Consider the following 24,271-nt stretch of genomic DNA (forward strand, 5'->3'; position numbering starts at 1 on the left):
CTAGTACTGCCTCTTCCGTCGTCGCCATTACATTGTCACCGCCATCGCCACTGCTGTTACCGCCGCATGCAACCACCACCAGTCACCGTTACCACCGTCGTCGTCATTACACCATCGCATCACATAAAACCCTTCAATTCATTAATAAATACAACTTTATATTATTCCGTGTAAAACTGTTTTACCACTCACTAATTAACACTAGCAAAGGAATATTCAAACAATCAACATCACTATCTTCCGTACTATTATATAAACCATTTACTCTTTCCAACTTAAATTTCTCAAAATTTTTGTTAATAAACCCAAATTACCTCTCTCATTTATTCAGTAAATTAAATATTTATACCTAATATACTTATAATAACATAAAGAAAATTTTTTACAACATTCATTTTTCAACTATTAAAATAAATACATTAGTCTCTTACATCAATTGCTTTTACATTAATAATCATACCGCCACAACCACCCGTTTTCGACTTTGCCGCCATCGTCATCGTCGCCGCCACCATCCATCTTCGCCGTCACCGCTATTGTCATCGTCGCCGCCCTTCGCCACCGTCACATCACGCGGTCACATTTCTAGTCCCCACAATAAAAATGTTATTAGTTTATTATTTCATTGCACTTTTAGAAAGTATAAAAAAAAAATTATTAATTACATTTAAAATATCATAAGAAATCATTCACTCATTAAAATGTGAATAAATTCAAAAAATCATACATATTTTTCGCACTTATGAATGTATAAACAAAACATTAACACCAAAATATTTTTGGTGTATGTATATCTACTAATTTAATGTCTGCACGATGAAATAGTGTAACGGGGTATTAAAGGGGGGGGGGTTGTCAGTATTTTTAAATTTTTATTGATTTTAAAATTATCTTTATAGGTATTTAAAATTTTTGCCCCCTTTTAAAAAAATATTCATGAATTTTATAGTTTTGCTCTCTCTGAGTTTTTTTATGGTACCACCTCTGGTTGTTAAGGCGATGGCTAGTGGGGAAGGCGACAACTCATGGTGGTAGCAGCGATGACGGGTAGTTTAGGTTATTAATGTAAAAAACGTTAATGTAAAATAAGGTAATTTATTTATTTTATGAATTGAAGGATATATCTTGTAAACTAATTATATAATGATATTTTTAGTAATTCGATAGTAAGTGTGTTGAATGGTCTCAAACATTTTAAGTATATTGTAACTTTTTTAGGGTGAGGGGTCAATGAGGGAGATGAGGGGGAGATGGGAGAGAGATGGGGAATGATTTGACCGCCACTCAAGGAAGATGGAAGAGAAGGTTGGGTGGGGAGTATTATTCTTGTAGATGAAGATAGATTGGAAGAAAAAGTTGAAAAAGTTGAGGGGAGAGTTGAGAGAGATGAAAAAAATGTTGGAATTGATGGTTATTCTAAAAAATAGTTAGAAAAAAAGTTGAAGGATTAAAATGATATGAAAAATTTTGATTAGGTAATTTGAAGAAGATGTGGAGATGAGGATATATCCCCTTACATTTAAAAAAAAATTTTAAAAAAAAGGAGTAAAGAAAGAGGAATCTTCACACCGCTAGAATAGGATTCTAAATGTTGGAAGAGAGGGCGACATTGAAAGCCATTGTGGGGAATGCCCGGCCAGTGCACCTAGCCCCCATGGAATGTCGCTGTTGTCATATTTAATTAATTACCACACCTTACCGAATTAACCAAAACTCCTACCTATCATACGCGTTACGTTTCTTCATACTCCATTTATTTAAGAATGAAATGGTAGGATAACATAATATTTCCATACGTACATTTAACCACTAAGCAATAGATATATCTTGGGGACTATTAATTTTTAAACACATTCCTTGACCATCCTCAAAATGTATACTATCAGATGTCAAACTTAAAGTATGTTTTGAAGATATCAATACTTGCGTGCATTTAACCACTAAGCCACTTTAATTAGTAATGGTTAACAAATTTATATGTACAAATAATAATCATAATTAGAATTATAAACAAATAGCCTCCCTATATTGTTGTTCAAACGTGCTTTGCATTGCACCAATCCCTTGAAAAACCATACCAGCGAAAATTTTCAATGATATTATGCTATTCTTATTCAGCTAGATCGAGATTACAAACCTTACATGGTAGTTTTCGTAAAATTAGTTGGTTTGATAATTAATCCTCTGCAAAAACTAAGAATATCTTAAATATTGTGAATGTCTTAAAAGATATGATTTAATCGAATATAATAGTCTATTGGTTCCTTACTATTAGGGATCCAACCTAATCACTAATAATAAAGAAAAAATAAAAGAAGTCGAGAACCAAACCAACTTTCATCCATATTAACAAATTGAGTCATGCATGACGTAAGTGGAGACAGACTTGAGGTTTAGCATTTGTGCCAATCAAAGAATACTAATAATATAGAATATTATAACTAAGAAATATGATACATTCTTCTAATAAATAGTTTAATAATCTTACTAATAACCTTAAAATATAATATGTAAAATCCACTCATATATACTCTTTTCTAATCATATCCATTGATTTATACAAATGTTATGATCCTATTATTATGAAGATAATTACTCCGAGTAGTTCTTTAAAAGCATATATTATTTCTTTATAGTTAAATTAAATATGATTAATATATGAGTAACGAAAAGTAAATCAAAGTACGGGCCTACATACAGGGTGTTAATAAAAATATGATTATTCAGCTTAGCTACTTTGTTTTTTTGATCTAATTAATTTAAAAAACTTACTATTTTTGTAGGGAAGTAATTGAAAACTTACCTAAACGGAAGCGAAGTTGGTCAAAAAATAATGTGGCACTTCGAAAAATTATTTGCTTTATTATTGGATTATTGGATGATATATATCAAAGTAATTAAAAAAATATAAGTCTAAAGGAAATTATATTTATATGATATGAACTAATCATTCACCAGCATGTGCCAATTATCATTGTTAAACATTTAGAAAAACTACTGTTATTATATTAAATTATTACAGTAACTAAATTCGTTTAAAACTCACTTTTATAGTTTATACATAGTTGTTCTTTGGGAATAAAAAACTCTATGTGGTCTCTAAATTGGAATATCAAGACAACTTCACATACTTTCAAAATACTTTAATGATTTCCCAAAATGTGAGACATGTTTATTTTCAATCTTTTGCACGTAGGTCAACACTAATTACGAGTATTACTCTAACATAGATTTTTGATAAAATAAAATAAGTATTATAGTCTAACAAATAAAATAATAAATTTCATTTCATTGAAAATCACTGTGCATCATAAAAATTATCGTACATCAATGTATATTTGTTTTACGTTTCATGCCAAGTATCAGGGGAGGCCCGGGGGGGGGGGGGGGGGGGGAGCAAGACCTCCTACCGGGGCACATATCTGAGGGGCATAAAAAATTTAAAAATTATATATATATATATATATATAAGTCTAACATCTCATATTATATAGATATATTTGATTCTAATAGCAAGTTAATGATTAAATTATAAATATACATCGTTTTAGGTAATATATATATATATATATATATATATATATATATATATATAAAGGTATGAAATATGTGGCTGTTAGATACCCAACTTGGGTGTAGAATCCTTCACATCTTGTTTTTTTAATCCATGAAAAGCATGGGGCCCAAGCATTTATATATATATATTAAAATATTAGTATGTGAGGGGTTATACATCCAAACTTGAGTATCTAATAGCCACATACTCAATTATATATATATATATAGGTTTTAGGTTAAATAAAACAATAGGTTTTTATTCACTGAAAATCAACGTGCATCATTAAAATCATCGTGCATTATTGTTTCATGAATCTTCGTGCATCAATTTTACCATGATCTAAATGCCAAGATTTTTGTCTTATTTGTTTTACTTTAATACTTGTTTTACAATACTCAATCCATATATATATACACACATACAAAGTTATGTTCTCAGTAATAAATTATAAATTTATGCTAAAAAAAATTTTTGAACAGCAAAATTATATTTACACATTGGCAAGATGCCGAAAAATTACATCATGTAGTTTGGGCTATTAAACCAAGAGTGCCACAAGAATTCGCCCTTCTTACAACGACTCGAGATCCAAAGGAACGAAATAACAACAATAGAATGAAAGACTTCACTAGAAGTACTACAACAGCTTAAAAGACATTTATGTCAATTTACTTTAATTAATAATTAACCATCTAAATGAAATTTAGAAGATAAAAAAGTAAATCTTCTTAATACCTTTTCATCCACACAAAAGGTTCAAATGCAATTTAGAACATAAAGAGTAACATCAAAAAAGATTTTAGTTTTACTCTTAGTTCTTAAAAGTATGATTATGATTTTGTTACTGATTTTTTCTTGATTAGATGTTATTATTTTTTATTTTGTGATCATATCTTGGTTATTGTATTTAGAACTTTGTTTGATATTATTTAGAAATTTCATTTGATTATAATTTTTTTTTATATATAAAGTTTAATTAGATTAGAACAATAAATATATAAGAAATAAAATTTCTATGTGTATTAGACGTTGCAATAATGTCCCACAAAAAACTTAGTGGATTGACGATTATAACCATTGAGAATATAAACCTTATAGAATATAGACTATGAATAGCTAATCCACCAATTTGATATGCAAAAGGCTAGGCGAGCTTTTCGAATCATTAATTAACTACTGTGGTATGTATTTCTCATACTATCATTATGTTATTATCATAACGCCTCAATTATTAAAAAAAAACATTGCTTATATAATTGGAATCCTAAAAGTTTGGGGGCTTTTTTTTTTAACGGCTCGTACACTTGAATTTTCAGGGCCGCTACTGCCAAATATATATGTTTAAACTACTCTAGATTATATTGCCAATCAAGCCATTAAAGAAGCCATTTACAGGTGAGGTCATGAGAAATTAACTAATTGAGACAGAGTTAAATACATGAAATTTTAGTAATTAATTCAAAATAGCTCTAATTGTCACAAATCGATTAGAATTTTAACAACAAACATAAGTGAGTGAACATTCTTGCATATAAATGAACAGACGTACGATAATTATATACATTTAATTTTAATAATCATACAATAGGATTTAGTTTCGTTACATTTCGTGAATGAACTTTGTGTTTCATTAATGGTTCATGAATAGTTCACCGATCATCAAGGTCTTTATAACCCTGTTATCTACTATAATCATTTCTATTTCTTTAACCAACACCCACATAGATTATAACTAGCTATCCTAAATGACTTTTGTTTATAGACTGTTTTCCACATCAAATTTAGATCTACCGATGGATAAAATATTGTAGGTTTTCAATTCATTTGCAGGCAACTAATTAATTACTAGATGTTGATATTTTTACATCCAATAATTGAAAGTCACTGCACAATACCCGTGTGTATTATTCATGAATAACTTCCCTTCTGTCATCTTATGGTTATCGATCGGAATCCAGATTATGTGGTCCATATGTAACGTTGCCTCATTCGTTCGATATATCATAAATACTAATTGATGGATTGATGTTTACTCTAATTTTGAACACTTAATTGTATACAAATCGATAGAAAGTAGTTGTGAATTTATGTTAACATTATGATGTGGGGAATTTTCAAGATGTCATGATATATAAGTCACTAAATTAAATCGAAGTGGTTTTGTTCTAGCTAGGAATTTGATAACGTGTGGCCAATTTTAAAGAATGAATTTGATGGAATGTATGTCAAGAGAAGTGGTCCAATGGACCTTGCGCGCATTGGGCATTGAATTTGTAGCCAGCTGCCCAGCTAGAGTTGTTGCAAGTCCATTCCAAATTGCAATTGTATTGCTTTACAAATCCAAATATTTTGAAGTTTTTACTTTTCACAATGCTTTAGTATCTATGGTTTATCATGATTCATGAAACATTATATATATAAGAATATGATCACAACTCACAAGTTTTGTTTGGTTAAGACAAGAAATATAATAACGAATGAAAAATGAAAACAAAGTAACATTGTGTTGGTGATTTATTATATACGTATTTAATTTGTAACATGTTGGATGCCGGTCCCATTAAACATATCTCTTAAACTCTTAGGCCGGTAACAACGGCCCGTCGACACCTCCTTCGTGAGGCTCGTTGATGGGGACACCGTTGGCAGGAAGCTCGTCGACGGGCAAGTCCTACCCCTCCATCGATGGATCGAAGCCTGTGGACGGGTGTGGTGGCTTGTGTGTGGGGTTTGACTTTTTATTTTTATTTTTTATAGTGTATATATATGTATAGTATATATTTCTGTATGTGAAAAAAATTATTTGTATTTTTTTTATAACAATCAAACACATTATAATAAAAAAGACAATACATAATTAAAAAAGACATTACATGATTAAAACACGAAATACATAATAATGATACGAGTACTCGTCATCATCTTTTGTTGTGAGTTGAAATGACTATGTTAAGTTGAGTATAAAAATGGGTATTAAAAAAAACAAAACAAAAATGCCTCCTAGCCGTTATTTTCAACAATTTGAATTAACTTTTTTTTTAATTGAGCAACGATCATCAGTAAAACGGACCCCGCAAACCAAATATAATAATAAAAGTTTAAGGTTTATTTGGTAATTATATAATTTTGCTAAATATAAAATAAGAATAAATAAAAGTTGAGGAAGAGATAAAAAAGAGGTAAGGTTATTAGTGAATGAGAAATAGGTGATTTAGGAAAGAGAGAGAGAGAGGAAGGTGTATTGGGTTGGGAGAGACCTTAGTTCTATCAGTAGGGGTGTTGATGGGTCGGGTTATTTGGGTTGGGTTATTCGGGTTTTGAAAAATTATAAATCAACTCGTAACCCAAACCAAATAAGCTTTGGGTTATATGGGTTTGGGTTTTTTGGGTCGGGTTTGGGTGACCCATATAAACGTGATTAATGAATTTATGTGCAACTTAAAAAGATTTGTTAGTTATGCAACATTGCAACAATGTAAATTCAATTTCAAAAACTTAAATAATATTGATATTTATTTAGATTAACAAACTTTTATATCTAAAACGGTTGAAACACATATAATTTTGCGTTTTTTGAATTCTTGAATGAAAAGATATTTGTTTTATCATTAATATTCAAGAATATATACTTTAAACAAATTTGATGTGTTATATATTAGTATATATAAAAGAAACAAACATCTTATTCGGGTTATTTGGGTTGACCCAAATTATTGAATTTTTACCCGTAACCCAAACCGATTAAGCTTTGGGTTATTCGGGTTAATCCAAATGACGACCCGTAAACTGAATAACCCAACCCATTTCACCCAAACCCATTTGAGTTGGATCGGGTTATTTGAATTTGGTTATTTTCAACACCCTTAGTTCTATGTACCCCATAACTCTTCCTCTGCATGGCCGGGCACATTACTAGCAGAATAACTACATGTATGTAGTACTCGTAACATAAATAGGATATAGAGGAGAAGAATGGATGTAGCTCTTTTTATGAATGTTGCGAAATGTGTAGATAAAAATAAAAATCGGAAAATGATTAATCATCTCAAAGATCTTTTTAAAAACCCCCCTAAAACCTTGAAAACTTGAGTCTTGATATGTGTGTTCCACTCATTTTCTTATTTTATCTCATCTTTTGATCATGTCACATGTCATGATTTTATAATTATGATGATTTTTAGGTTGATTAGTTAGGAGGAAAATCCTTTTTTCAATAAAACACTTATTTGGGACAGAAGTAGTATGATTGTTTTCAGATCTATATTTACTTTTATACATATATAAATAGATCGTTTAATTTTCAATCAATGGACAGCTACACAAATTCCATATCCGATTTGGGTCTGATTTGAGTTGACCGGATCGTTTTCCATGGTCTAAAGAAAGATAAAGTGGTCCAAGAAATTAGAATGTGTGTGTCGAATGCCTCAAGATATTGAAAGGTACAAACTGAAGTTGAAATTAGTAGGCCACTTTCCGTTTGGAGTACTGTGCAATGTATAAAGTGATCCTTCGAATTTTGAAATATGTGGGTTCCTGATATAATGGCCAGAGATATGAATGCATTAAAAGGTCAAGTTTTATCCACATTGTGTACGTACGTTCTATGTATGAAAATTGAAAAGTTGATACCCGTTCTATGATTATTTTGTCATTTACATAAAAAGAAACCTGGGGTCATTTTTGTGAAGTTAAAATTTCAGTTATAGTTTGGCTCCCTAATACAAACATCCTAGTTAAAATTTCACTTATCTGTTTTGCTTACTTAATTTGGTCGTTGATATTTTGATACCTCCATAAAACATTCAGTCCTCTTAAATTTAAAAAAAAAAAACAAAAATAAACAAAAGTACACGTTCTCACATGCCAAAGTGGCCAGGTGGCCTTGCCCAACGTTCACTTTCATTAGCCAAAACTAGCCGATGGTTCTTGCCAATTTTTGCCGATTAAACTTGCCGATACAAGCCGATGGAGATGCTATAGTGTAGCCGATTAGCCGATGTTTTTTGTCAATAAACAAGCCGAGTACACCCTTGCCCCTAAGTTCACAACCTTAAAATGACAACATTATAAACTATTTAATATATGAGGGATGGGAATATAAGGCTGTCGGGTATCTAAGCTTAGGTGTGGAACACTCACATATTAATTTTTTAAACCATAAAAATCATGGGGGCTCATGCATTTATTCATTAAGAAATAATAAAATATTAGTATGTGAGGGGTTCCACACCTAAGCTTAAGTGTCGGACAACCTTATATTTCCTTTTCCCTTTATATATATATATATATATATATATATATATATATATATATATATATATATATATATATTATACAGTTTTTTATTTAACTATCAATTTAATTTATAATTATTTATATTATTAATTTTTAATTAAAAAAATAATAATAATTTTTTTTAATTCATTGTTGCATTATCTTTCATGCTTTGTGTTGTCACTATGCTATAATTTTCTGAAGTGTTTGTTGAAGTTAACGTCATCATGCTGCTGAATCGCGTGATTATCTACTACTATATAGTCATACATATATTTTACCGTTAGTAAAAATACTAATTATAATAATGTAAGTTGAGTTTTTCTATGAAACTTAGCCAAGATGCACTAAAAGTATAAGCCCTCATATATTTTGATACTGAATACTATTTTTATGACCTAAACTAAAAACGAATCCGCGGATAAAAATGGGATAATGTGATATGATATAGACAACCTTACTCATACTAAAAGTCTCAAAAGTAAAGAGGCTGCAACAAAATAACTTTTGCCCTATTGCTTTACCCTTGTAAAAGTAATTCCTGACGGCAAGATGAAGCCGAAGTCGAAGAGGGATACCAAGATCTCTCGATCTCTATCTATAATGACCTAAACTACATCTAAAGTTCCCTTTTATATAAGCTACGAACCATATATATAAATGGCACTTTACGAAAGAGGTAAGTTTAAGAAAAAATGAACCGATCAAGTTAAAAAGTAAAGTGAAAAAATATGTTCAAATTGAATACTTCAATGAACAACCTGATATTTTCACAATTAGTCAAGGAAATTAACATGTTCTCTGATCACGAATGGATATCAACTTTTAACAACGAAAGCATCAAGCCTAGAATTGGAGATGATATTATATCAACAATTATTTACATTAATATCTCATAGTCATAGATAAATCGTACATTACCTTTGTTACTATACATGTCTAAGTTCGTAATCTGCCACTTGTATGCATTTGGTACTTAGTGCACAATCCCAAAGTTATGTATTGTATGATTTGTATCTAAGATTTCTGTAAAGTTTATGATTCTAGTTGAATGTGCAATTGGCAAACTTAACTGTTCTAGTAGAAATTATACATTATTCTGTTTTAAGAATAGATTAGCAAGGGGCGGTTATTGATCAATGGACTGGAAAGTTATGTTTTCGATATTGACCATACTTGAAAAACAACTTATTGTTGACATTCAAATTTTGTTTTATGAAAGTATATTGGAACTCAACTTATTGTTATATTTTTTATTTTTTATATTTTCACCACATAAGTTTCAATTTTTACATTTTTAGCACTAAACTATAATACTTTTTAGTAAACTTTTTGTTCTATTTATTTTCACCACAAAACTTTCAATCTTTACACTTTTAGCACTAAACTAAATACTTTTTATTCTTTTTACTTTCACCACAGAAGTTTTAATCTTTACACTTTTAGCACTAAACTATAATACTTTTTAGTAAACTTTTTAATTTTTTTTTATTTTCAACACAAAACTTTCAATCTTTACACTTTTAGCACTAAACTATAATATTTTTTTAGTAAATAAGTTTCAATCTTTATATTTTTAGCACTAAACTATAATACTTTTAAGTAAACTTTTTGTTCTATTTATTTTCACCACAAAACTTTCAATCTTTACACTTTTAGCACTAAACTAAATATTTTTTAGTAATAGTATACTTTTTATTCTTTTTACAAGTCTCGAAAAGCGTGTAAAGAATAACATTTTTTTTTTATTTTCACCACATAAGTTTCAATCTTTACATTTTTAGCACTAAACTATAATAATTTTTAGTAAACTTTTTGTTATATTTATTTTCATCACAAAACTTTCAATCTTTACACTTTTACACTAAACTAAATATTTTTTAGTAATAGTATACTTTTTATTCTTTTTACTTTCACCACAGAAGTTTCAATCTTTACACTTTTAGCACTAAACTATAATACTTTTTAGTAAACTTTTTATTTTTTTTTATTTTCAATACAAAACTTTCAATCTTTACACTTTTAGCACTAAGTTATAATATTTTTTTAGTAAATAAGTTTCAGTCTTTACATTTTTAGCACTAAACTATAATACTTTTTAGTAAACTTTTTGTTCTATTTATTTTCACCACAAAACTTTCAATCTTTACACTTTTCACCACAACGATTTAACCTCTTATACTTTTAACACTAAATTTTTAAAATTTTTGATTTTCTTTTATTTTCACCACAACATTTAAGTCTCTTACACTTTTAACACTAAACTTTTACGCGAACGAATTTCACTTTCACACAAAACTTTTACAGTTCATTTTTTAACTGACAAATGTCAGTTTTTAATAATTTGAATAATACATGTTTTCTTCAAAAAATTTATGGCACATTATCTCTTAAATAATATTTTTTCTAAATCGTTAAAAAATGTGATGTCTCCCGGGGCAACGCCCGGATGACATCTCGTTTTGACATGAAATAAGTAGACCTTAGTTAGAGTTGAAAAGAAAATATTGTTTTAAAGTTAACTACTTGTTTATAAGAACTGTAGCTGTAATAGTTTGGTTAGAGAACTGTAGCTCGTCCCACATCGACCAGAAAAGAAACTATGGGTTTGTTTATAAAGGGCGCTCTGGGAGCATATATCGTCCCTTCGGGGACATCTGATAAAATTGGAACGATACAGAGAAGATTAGCATGGCCCCTGCGCAAGGATGACACGCACAAATCGAGAAATGGTCCAAATTTTTTTTTCCCTACGAATTTTTTTGCAATTAATCATCTAATTTGTTTACCCTAATTTTTTCTGCAGTTCATCGTGTATTTTGTTAAGGTATAGTGCCAATTATATACTCAGTTTATCAATCATTACTTAATTAGGGTTTTAATCTCATTAGGAGATTTAGTTTATCATTGATTAATTAATTAGGGTTTTATGTTTTGGACCTTGGAATTGTAGATTTAATGAAGTTGCTTTTATGTATAAGTTGTTCATCTTCTAAAAGTATATGTTGAAAATTGTTACAGTATTTTTTTTAATCTGTATGGTGAGAAGCTTTTTGTAAATAACATGTTAATGGCCTTGGACAAAACTCCATATTCGACTGTCATTGTTTTAGGAGGCTGTTTTCTTCTTCCTCTTCATATTGTTGAACAAGCAACGCCGGGTCAAAACTCACCCAAAGGATTGACTAATTATACGAAAATGTCGTTTTGTTATCACATTTCACCATTTTACCCAACCCGCTCGATCGAGATATAGTCCAAGTTCTTTGAGTCAAAGATATCATGTTTGACAAAATTTTAGCTATGCAAATTAACGCCGAGCAGATTATAACTGAGATTACCAACACACTCCAGACAAAACGGCATCTGAAACTTTAACCTTCGTTCATAAATTTATTGGTTTCCCCTTGAGCAGATGCAACCTCAATATCCTCATGGACCTGTTTAGACTTGTCAGTTAGTGATACGATTCAGGTTGTTTTACTTGACCAATTGCTGCTGTATGCGTAATTGCGTATGATATACTGCTTGAGTTAACGGGTTTCCCAGCAGACTTGTTATGTAGCTAAGACTAGCCCCTGTCCATGCTTCCAAAGGATTTAGTACTGCAACTCCTAACATAACAAACAGTGATACGTTTGTCGATATTCCATATATTTGTTGATTATTAATTATTCAAGAATATATCCCCTTATTGTCCTGCACTAACCCCGACCTCCTTGCCTGGTTTTCTAATTCGCACTTCAGAGTTTAGAAATGGTCTTAAGACTTCTTGTTCTTGTGTTTCAAGTTTCGTTTTGGATTTGCATTATATAACTAAATGTAAGACTCAAACTTTTCTTTGATCAACCAATGTTTGATAAGATATCTCAAAGGATTTTTCCTTTGTTCCAAATGATCACTTTGATTTATACCTATTAGTTTGACATGAAATATGTGATAAAAGCTTTGATAGCTAAAATATCATATTACATACTTGGTACTTGATATGAAGTTTTATTAGGTAGTTATCAACATACCCATGGAGATGCCGAATTGAAGTCATCTTTGTTTTTTGGCTGAAACATGTCTACTTTTGATTTGATTGATGACCATGTAAATCAGAATAAGGTGCAGGAGGTGTATCGGACTTTTGAATTGCATATTTGAAAGTGTTCATGGCTTGATGTGTTATTGAAAACCACTATGTTCTACGAAATGTTTGAACACAAAATTCTGCTTCTCCTTTTTAGCTTACTTTGGGAGAAAAGTGCGTTATTATATTCAGGCACCTGGATAGGTGCTCACTTCAAACTCAATAATCACTCTATAATATACACTCCTAGGTGTACCCCCCTTAGGAACTTTCTAGTTGGGACAATGGGGACCTAATATGTATGGAATTTATTGTTGTATGTTATTCGTTATTTTAAATATACTTTAACTGTTGTTTTGTATTCATCACACAGCTAATTGAATTTCGGATATGTATACAGGTCTCTTTCTGTTTCCAATGGGATCGTATGGTTCTTCTGTTGCTATCAGTAAGTTTGTTTTCTTTTAGGTGGTTGGTTTTAGGGAAAAATAAATAAAACTTTGCCTAAATTTAGTCATCCATATTCAAGAAGGGAGTGTTGTTAAAAAAAAGCTGATATGTTGAAGTCGTGTACTCGTGTGGCAAAATGCGTATCAAAATACTAGCAACCCTCGGAATACGGTGATAAATAACTTCTGCGTTTTTTTCTTGGACTTATATTGAATATACTTTGGTGCGTAAATGGAACATATACAATTTGGGTGCTTAGAGCCATGAGCAGACTTTCTTAAAGCCCATTTGTGAGTATAAAATCAATAGTTTTTCAGTTACTTAACTCATTGATAAATATTTTTAAAATGTGTAAGATTATATTCATAAAGCTTCAATTTCAATAAGTTTATATTTCTAAGCTTTTGTGAGTTTTCTTTTATGTTCTTTTGGGTGGTGTTTTCCGTCTTACATATTCCAAATTTATTTTGCAATTTTGAAGCTTCAAAGTAAAGGGATGAGATTTCTTAGCATTTTATTTCAATCTTGGATAAACTTGTCTCAGAAAGCCACAAAGTTAAGCAAGTATTATTGTTTTTTGTTATAGGTTCACCCCTTCTTAGAGTATGGATGCTGCACATGTTTATTCAATAATTGCAGTTCATGCTTCTCTAAAAGAAACTTTTATTTTATCATATTGGGTCCATTATATAAACGGGTACTTTAGACTTTAGAGTGCGGGCGTTGAAGACCCACAATCTATGAAAGAAGAAAGCAGACATGATCATCTTTCTAAACCTTGGTTGATGTAAAGTGTTTATGTCATCCTCAGTCAGGCTATGATCAATTCCCATAACTGAAGAGTCGGAGAGTCTTGGCCTTGGTACATCAGCAGCTCCTTGCCGAGCGTTACACCGAGTGAACTTGACCCTACTCGCACTACGTCCTACCAAGTTGTAAAACTTTAAGCCTGGAAAATACACACTTTTGTGCCCTGCCATCTTGTAAGTGTATAGAATTTAATTTAAGTCACCAAAGCTGATTTATTTTCAGAGAGTGTTTTATGAGAAGCTATCAATGGTTAAATCACAATACTATTTACAGATAGGTACAAGACTACGAGCTCTTCTCTTAATCTACGATGTAATAATTCATTTGATACATGTAGCCTCTGTATCATAATGATTTGTTTTCATGTTGATAGCCATCTGTCAGAGCCAGGTAAGACCGGGCTTTGGCTCCACCAATCCCAAGCTTAAATTGTTTAGAAAAAAGTATGGACCCAAATAAGCCAATGTTGGGTTGAGCCCGAAACCTAAGTAAAATATTTTTATCTGGGCCCAATACTAGGAATATAAATACATGTCTACATGATCCATTTAGAATGCCTGTAACTTTTTTAGGTTCAGCACACGAAAGTGTCTTTAATTTGTCGAATTTTGATATTGTAATATTAAACTTTGTTCTTCGTATCATCGTATGGTGTATATAACGGCTTACCTGAAACTCTCTTGTTTTTCAAATTAAACAAAGTGATGCATCCTTCGAGCAGAGAAGTGGTGCTTCCTTGTAGCATGGATCTTACGTGTTTTCATTTTTCAAGCTAAAATAATACTATAAATTTATGAACATTAAAATACTACGACTATAGCTAGATTCTATGATTGTACATTATAAGTACACAAGATCTGTACATCTAGCAATCTAGCATCAAAGATTATTCCATGTTTGATATTATCACAAGTATCGTATAATAATTTAAAGTTGTCTCGAAGTATTGTCAATTTGGAAAACTAGATTGGTGTCGTGAGATGGTGGCGGTGTGGTTATTAACGTAAAAGTAATTTTATTGCGGACGGCGATGTGATGAATTTTTGCGCTGGTATATGAAAGGGGGAGAAGGGGAGGAATTGTGAAATAGGGTTTTTTGCTATGTGTTTCTGCGTGAGGGAGAGACGGAGGTTAAATTATTTTAAGGGCATTTTAGTCATAGTCTATAAAATGAAAATAAGAATGTATTAAAATGGAAGGTATATTAAACATATCATGTTCTTAAATTTAAGGGATGTGGGTTCAGTTTCCTTTATAATGGGGTATAGATTAATAGCACATGTACCCGAGTGCTGAAAATGGTCTATGGTCGCTCAACCCAATTCATAGCATTGCTCACGTTTATCATGTGTGTTAAGCCGGTGACACATTTAAAATTGTCGGAAAATCTTCAAAATAATTAATAGTTGACGGCTTATGCCGTACAGAAATTACACTTCATAGTTAATATACGTCATCAAATACGATTTTGCAATAATAGCGGCATGGTTGAATAATGAATTGAGATTTCATACAATCAAAATACTTAAAGTTGATGAAGTTGAACGAATCAAAACGTTCAAACGTAATTAAAGTCTACCAACAAATAAATATGAGGAACAACAACACTCACCATTTTCAACTTTAAATAATTTGATATTATTACCTCATAAATATATTTATTTTTAAGATGATTTTTCAACAACAATATTCTGAAAATAAAAACAATAGGAAAAATTTAAAATTAATGTTTTTTGCTATTTAAATTTATCAAATTGAATGCGTCGATGCAGATTTTCATTATTTGTCGAAATATGAAGATAATTTCTTCTCATTTGTTATAATTAAAATCTCATAGATGAATGTATGTGAAAGACAAATGATGGCATAATCATGAACATGGAACGGGGAAAAAATGAATTGAATTTATAATAATTATTTTTTCATATATTTTATATAATATAAAATAATGTAATGTTATTAATCAATAATTTGAGTTGATTATAAGTAAATTACTTAATTATGAAGAAAAACATTATCCATAATCTCATAGCCATATATTTTTAAAAGAATGTGTATTTAATCACCTTTAACTTATCACATGGGTGAACTAAATATTTTTTACTTTGCGTTACTGTATAAAGAATTTCCATGAAAAATCTTCACCGGAATGTGTCAGGCAAACATGACTCGACTAGCTTGGTTGGAATCTTTGTCTAACCTTATAACTTATCTATAATACTATATTTAGATTACATGCCCCTTGTTGAGTATTACGTACACTTTAAGGACATATGAATTAACTAAACTACTATTAATAATTAAATTACATCATGAGTCCCTAAATCTTTTAAAATATCTTCAAAGACCTTTTTACATCGATTACATACATCACTCACGCTGACACCACTAGCAACAATTGCCACCACCATCACTAGTCGTCGACAACACCAGGGACGGCTCTACAATGGGGGTAGTGTGGGCAACTGCCCCCATTCCAATTTTGGTACAATGTAATTTTTTAGAGGTATATTTGTAGTTTTGTTCCTAAATAATAATAATAAACAGAAAATACATTATACATACAAATGTCACCATCGTTGTCATAAGCCTCTTCTTTGAAAGTATATTACTTATGTTGGAAGCATTAGTTTTGAGATAAAATCTTCTATTGGTAAAGTAAAAATCTCCAGATATTTTGATACGAAGTTGAAAAAGAGAAGTTGAAGAAAGTGTTTTATTTGTTTGGGTAATTATATCATACATTGATAAATAGTATAGTTGTATGTGAAAATGTTACTCGTAATTTATTTTCAAGTTATTATATAATAGTAATCATAATAGTCGGGTCAAAATTTATGTAGAGGCTAAATTGTAAATCATTGATTTCGATGTACTTATTTATGTTGTTTAATATAACGTAACTCCTCTGTTATCACATGCTCTAAAATTGCAAAGATCAATAGTAAGTTAAAGATAGATGTTCTCATAACTGACATCCAGACGAAATTATTTTAAAAGTTCATTTTTTCTGATTCTCCGGTTAGAGTTAATTTTTGTTTAAAAAAAATTTTTCCTTCAAAGATGACTCTAATAAATATAACAAGAGACTTTTAAATTTGCCCCCTCACAAAAAAAGTTCTGGCTCCGTCCCTGGACAACACTACATCGTCATTGCATTGTGCAGGTATCATCTTTGACACTTTAACCGTAAATTATAGTCGGTGTAAACGTAATTTTATTACGCATTGTATTTATGTCATCAAATTTTGAGTAAAGTCACCATAAAGTACTTTAAAATAAATGCATTATTAAAACTTTTAAAAAAGATGAATTTGTAAAGTTACAAGTTTAGTTGTTATCTTCTAGAAATGATATTTTTTTTTAATGTAATGTGAAATTTGATTATTTTTTTTTTATCTATACACCTATATTTCTATAGTAGAATAAAAGAATTTAAACCTCATTTTGAAAAGTTACAATTTTAATATATATTAAATGACCAATATATCTTTCTTATCTATTTATTTCATTTATCTCTAAACTCTTAAGATACATACACTACCATTTTTTATATTAATTATCAATATTATTCGCCATCATCACCTTTAACGCAACATTACGTGAATACCCCGCTAGTAATTAATTAAAAAGTATTTATTTTTGGTTTAACTTAGTTTGTATAGTTATTCCTTTGAGTTTTAAAAGGTTGATGTATTGCCTGACATGGTTTTATTATGTTTAATAAATTTATGCATCCCTTACATAACATTATTTACATAACATTATGTAAATTTTGTTAAATACTTAAATTAATTTCAACCACATAATTAATCTTAATATCCCGTCACATTTAATCACAACCATTTATACCTGATTATTAATTATTAATATTAAAATTCTATTATATTATTTTATTTTTATCACATATTCATAATTTCAATTCTATAAATAAAACCAGTGATGATGTGAAGTAAGATGATTAACAACCACCATTTCTTGCTAAACATAAAATGTTTGACCTAATGCATTACGTGAGTACATGCTAGTATTTGATAGTATTCTTTATTTTTTTTTTATACTTATTTTAAGTTGTTATTTAATATTATCAGTTTAGTTTTTTCTTTTTGTAGAACAATGATTAAGATAAGGGGATTTAGTCATGTTAGTTAAATTTTAATTAGTCACCCATCTTTAATGTTTTTCTCTCTTTGAATTGTGTTAGTGAGTAATAAGTGTTGACATTTTTCCATTGGTTTATTTATAAGTCTTAAGTTCGACTCATTGATGTGATAAATCTCTGGAGTTTTTTCTCTGAAATGTTTGCCTTTCTCTTAACTTTATGGAAAGCGGTGCAATTGACAAGGTTTTACTCTCAGATGATAAGATGTTCTTTGATATTACTACTTGACTAACCATGAAATATATACTATTAAAAGAAACAACTAATATTAATATCTCATAAGGTTCCATATATAAAAAAAGACTCACCGCCAAATATTTATAACATTTACTCTTCCTACACAATAATTATGCTTGTGTTTTTTCTATAAATTGCACTTTTATATAATTTTCACAAATCTTTCTCATACCTATAGAGATGAGTGGCAAATTCATATACATTAAGGATGAAGACTTCACATCTGAATTTGATCAAATTCAAGTAATTCTATCCGAAAAACATTCGATCTTTTTGGATGATGATTCGATCATAGTTTGGTCGTCTCAAAGATCAAATGTTGCAAAAACTTCCTCATCTATTGTGAAGTCTTCTCCCATGCCACCAAACAATAATCTAACCAAGCAACAACATGAAGTTTCAAGAAAATGATCTTTTCCATCAAAGTAGTCATACCATATGCTCGAATGATGATTATGCCGTCATCTATCTATATAAGTTATATTAAAAAAAAAGTTGTAGGCTTTTGAAGTGTATGCATATATATGATCTACATTAATAAATATTTAGATGTCAACTTGTTGAGCTATTGTATCGTTCTTCGTTTTATTACGGAGTATACAATGTAACTTGAAAAGTGGCATCCATACATGCTTTCAATTTTTAAGAATGATGGAAATGTATTCAAATATCACTTTACTTTAAATAATAAGTATATGAAACTCACCTAAATTATTATACATTTTATTTTTGGTGAAAATCTCACTCTCCATGAACATAATTTTTTTAAAAAAATAAGTAGTATATTACCAACTACTCATTAGACCATCTTTCGGTGGTCAATGTGATACCAAGGTGAAAGGTATATTTCATGTCGAACTTTGACTAAACACCGTTGCATGGTCCGTGCGTAAGGTAAGGCGAAGCCCTTCGCGTTGGGGAGTCCGACTTACATATATTTGATAGTTTTATTTATTATTTGTTTATTCGCCATTTCATTCTCCACGTTTTTTTGGATAAGTATCCTGAAATTTAACAAACTTTGGATGAATGTCTATAATAAGAAATAACTAAAGTTGTGTGTATTGTATTTAAACAACTTTAAAAAATGTTTATTAAAGAAAACATACGTGACAACCATATAGAGGTGCCACTTGTCTGATTTTAATTGGTTAAAATACATTTTCTTACATACAATAAACATTATTTTTGAGTTGTTTACATACAATACACACAACTTTAGTTATTTTCTACTATAGACATTCATTCAAAGTTTGTTATATTTCAAGATACTTATATTTTTTTTTTAAAGTTTATTTATCAAATCATAAAAATCCTTTCTATTAATCAGCGGAGTTAACTTTCAAAATTTAAACTGATAGAAGTTTTCAATTCACCACCGATTTGTTGACATTCGAGTCACACTTGACTTACACTAGTATATTTGGTTAAATCTTGACATTTCATCCTTTCTATCTCGTCATCCGCGTTCCTTTTTATTGATTGTGACCCGTTAACTTTCCAACGATGTTTTCGCGCCCCATCTAACACTTAACCGAAAAGAAGTTGTTAGCTTTGTCTTTTGAAAATGGTGTTAGTTTCCCTCATTATCCCAAAGCTTTCTTAAATTTTGATAGTAAATCTAATAATATTAAAACCAGAGGTGGAAACAAGAGGGGTTGGGTGGTGCTTAGCGTCCCCAAAAGACATAATTGCAATGGATTTTCTATAATCCAGAAGATGATTTTTTGATTTTTATATAATATGAACTCCGTTAGTACTTAAATATGGATCTAAGATCCAATATTGTACATAGTTTTGGAGACTTTGACATGATGATTTAGCCGATGAGAAAAAAAAATTTTGTTTCGACGATATCATTTTTTTTTTTCCCGATTTCCGCCCACTTTTAGTGATACTTGATGGAGGCGTTTATTGTTGGTTGCATGAGTAGTAGGTGGTGGGTGCAATGACATAGACGATTAAGTTGGCTGATAACTGACAAGAGACAGAAAAGGAGATATTTATTCATTAACATATTTAGAAAAATTTATATTTACAAACAAACCATAAATGTTATTATAATACAAAACTAGATTATTGTCTCGCGTAATACGCGAGATAACATATTTAATTAGTGACAAGTTATCGTTTCACAATATCATACATTGACAACCATATATAAAAGATGTTGAAAATAGATTAATTAGTATCATGGTGCCAAAGTTGTAAATTAATTAATATCTTGTTGTTAATGTATGTCTTTATATAGAAAAAAAAACATAAAATTTCATGATTTTATGTTTGTATAAACAATTAGTAACACTTCAAATTATTGTGTCAAGTGATAGTTTGAAATTCAATATAAACAGATTTGTTTAGCGGAATATAAATAAGAGCTCTATATGGATTTGACTTATCTTTAATTAGTGTAACTATGTTAGTCATTTTTTATAATTTTCACGTAGTTTAATGTTTATATAAATATACATATAAAGAAAATTTAACAAAAGAAAAGTAGTTAGCATTTGAACCACGCATGTCTGAGATGAAACCCAGTATTATTGAAAACTTTCTTAATTATCCACTCATACAAACTTCGGAAGTGTGATTTATACTCTGATGAATTTCCTTGAAGTTTAAGACCTTGTCGGTAGCTCACCTTTCCTTTTGAAAGTTTACTTTTTATGTTTATAGTTAAGCTTTTGAAATTTTAAAATTAATTTCACATCAATATATTGAGTTTTCGGATTATGTAATTATAGTTAAATTTTTAGAAATTTTCAAAATATTTTTTTAAAATCATGGTTGAATTTTATTATTAATATTAATAATATTTGAAACAAATATTGGGTTTATGTAACAAATTTAAAAACTAAAATATTTAAGAAATTAAAATCTTAAACTTTTAATATTTACTTTAATTAACACAACTTATGTAAAAGCAAATTATAATACAATAATTAAGATTTGAAAGTTCATAATATAATCTTATAAGAGACCCTAAATTTCAACTTCTAGATTTATTAAGGAAACCATATAATGAATAACTTATTAAAAAGTGTCAAGTAATAAGTTTTTCAATTTGATAGGATCAACAACATAAGCAAATGTTAATTAAATGAAATAAGACATTTCAATTGGTTAATAATTATTTAAGAATATCGTATTTTTGTATATATAAAAGTAAAATTATATTTTCTGTATATTACGGGAGACAATATAAATACGCGAAATAAACACAATAAGTTTTAAGAATAACATAATTATTAATTATAGATAAAAACATGTTAAAATACAATTATATTGTTATTTAAAGTTTTATTTGTATCAAAAATGGCTAGTAAGATATATAGATTTTTGTATAATGACAATGTAATGTTAATACATCTAATACTGGTGAATACAGTAATATTCAAAATTGCTCTTTAGTGTAGCTGTTTTCTATAATATGGTTGTTTTATATTTGTATAATGACGATATAAAAGAAATATAAACAAAACACTTTATCTACTATAATTAAATTTCAAACCAACTCATTTAGGTGGGTTGGCCACCATGACATCATTGAGAGTCTGTTGTCGTGAGGGACGCATGTTCAATTCTTGTCGTGGATAAGACTGATAATGATAGCTAATCATCGATGCAAAAAAACTCAACATTGAGGTTTCGTAGGTACCAATTCGGTACACGGGATCAAAGGATTCCCTTCAATCTACCCTATGATTTAAATGAAATTTCAAAAAACATACTATCTTCTTATTTATATAAAATCAAATACTCGATTATAAATCTTAAACTACATTATGTATCTATTAATAAAATAACATATTTATTTTATGTGTTTTGTTCGAATAATCTAACTTCCAATAATAAATCAGACAATCTAACTTCCATATTTTTGTGTTTTGTTCTAGTATTTTTTCGTATTTTATAACTCTTTTTTTAATTTTCTTTCTTTTAATATTTTGTCAAAATATAAAAGGTAATTGTTCTTGCATTGAAATTTAAATATGCGTATGAAATTCAACTAAGTTAATAAAAAATTTAAGGCTTGTAATGAAAAATTCAAACTCATTATGTTTTTTTAATTATATATCATGTATTTAATCTCTCTATGTAACTAAGAGATGATAGTTTCATAGGTGACATTTTTAGTTTTTTTGTCACATTAAATTTTTAATGAGGTGCCATATTTTCCATTTAAATTGTTATATCTATGTTGCCATGTACAATCTTTATCATCAATTTTGATCATAATCATTAATCATAATCCTAATCATTAATATTTAATTTTTCATTTTATATATAAGTACAAAGATTATATACATTATACTACTTTTTTTAAAAAAAATTAATTCAATGATAATTATCTTTTATCAAATAAGATTGTTTATTATATTATGTTTATTTTTTGAAAAGTATTTATTATATTATATTTAATAATTATATATCATGAAAAAGATTTTTATGATTTAAATATTTATGTTTCATTAGTCTTGCTTTTATACTTAGCGTGTATAATATATTCATAAACTATATTTTATTTTTTTTATCAGTCATAATCTGATAGTTCTTTATATTACTGTGACATCTGTCACCAAAACTGGTAATTTATTATAGTCTCTAACTTACATTCCAAATTTCTTGACTAGTCAATATGCTTATATAGTATAACAAGCATAGAAATGTGGTGATCATTTCCAATATGGGATTTCTATTACTTGAATTTCAATAGTTTAGGATTGAGATATTTGATCTTCCTAAATGTAGATGACTATAACTATCCCCGTAATTTCTAGACTTGTAGTTGTTAGTCATATTTATTTCTAGACATTGATAAATTAGTATACGCTATTTAGTAGTGAACGAAATCAATAATTATAAAAATAATATATAATTAGTATAAATAGTAAGATGGTAATAGTAATAGTAAAATATCATATGTTTAGTAAAAAATTTTAGTCATATATATATTACAACAATTTATGGTGAACAAAGAATTTTAATTCCATTAGAATTCTTATGATGCATTAAGTCTAATCATAAACTAACTAAAACACTTATCTCCATATATATATATAATAACTATACCCTAAAAATAAAAATAAAAATAAAAAAAATATATATATACAAACTCTTTGATTTCTCCTGCCGTCGAACAACACCAACAAAGCTCTATCACAAAACACAAAAGAATCTTGATCACTTTGTCAAAGAATTTTGGTGAGTTTAAATTATTTGCATTATTATTATAAAGATCTCCTATATAAGTTTATAGTTTAGATTCTTATAGATTATATTTTCTTTATTATTTTGTAAAGGTACCTTAAGGAGTGATCATCAACTTTGGTGGTAAAATTCTTAATCTCCATCTTTTATTAAATTATATGTATATATTTATGTATAATCTTTGTAATCTATTTGATGAGGTGTATACGTATGGCCAATTTCGAAAGATAATATAAGTTTTTTTTTTTAAAAAAAAAAAAATTAAAAGTATGGTTAATAACTAAATAAAATTTGAATCGGTGGAGCATGGTAGAATTCATAATGTTACAAAGCTATGTGTTGTTATAAATTTAAATATTGACAAAATCTTAAAGACAAATCTGAAAGATTAATATAGCTATGAAGATGTGTTATTTACTGACTTACATAAGTGTTGGAAGGATTTGAAAGTTTTTATACAAGTATGTAATTGTAGTAGTCTTTAAAACAA

At 28.9% G+C, this 24,271-nt stretch overlaps 1 non-coding gene across 1 annotated transcript; it reads left to right on the top strand.

Annotated features, from left to right (window-relative positions):
- The first annotated feature begins 11,477 nt into the window (after positions 1-11,477).
- LOC122602442 lies at positions 11,478-11,580 on the top strand. Its single transcript, XR_006324261.1, has one exon. It is a non-coding gene; the product is annotated as a U6 spliceosomal RNA (small nuclear RNA).
- The last annotated feature ends 12,691 nt before the right edge of the window (positions 11,581-24,271 follow it).

This window comes from Erigeron canadensis, chromosome 5 (genome assembly GCF_010389155.1).
Source record: "Erigeron canadensis isolate Cc75 chromosome 5, C_canadensis_v1, whole genome shotgun sequence".
NCBI lineage: Eukaryota > Viridiplantae > Streptophyta > Magnoliopsida > Asterales > Asteraceae > Erigeron > Erigeron canadensis.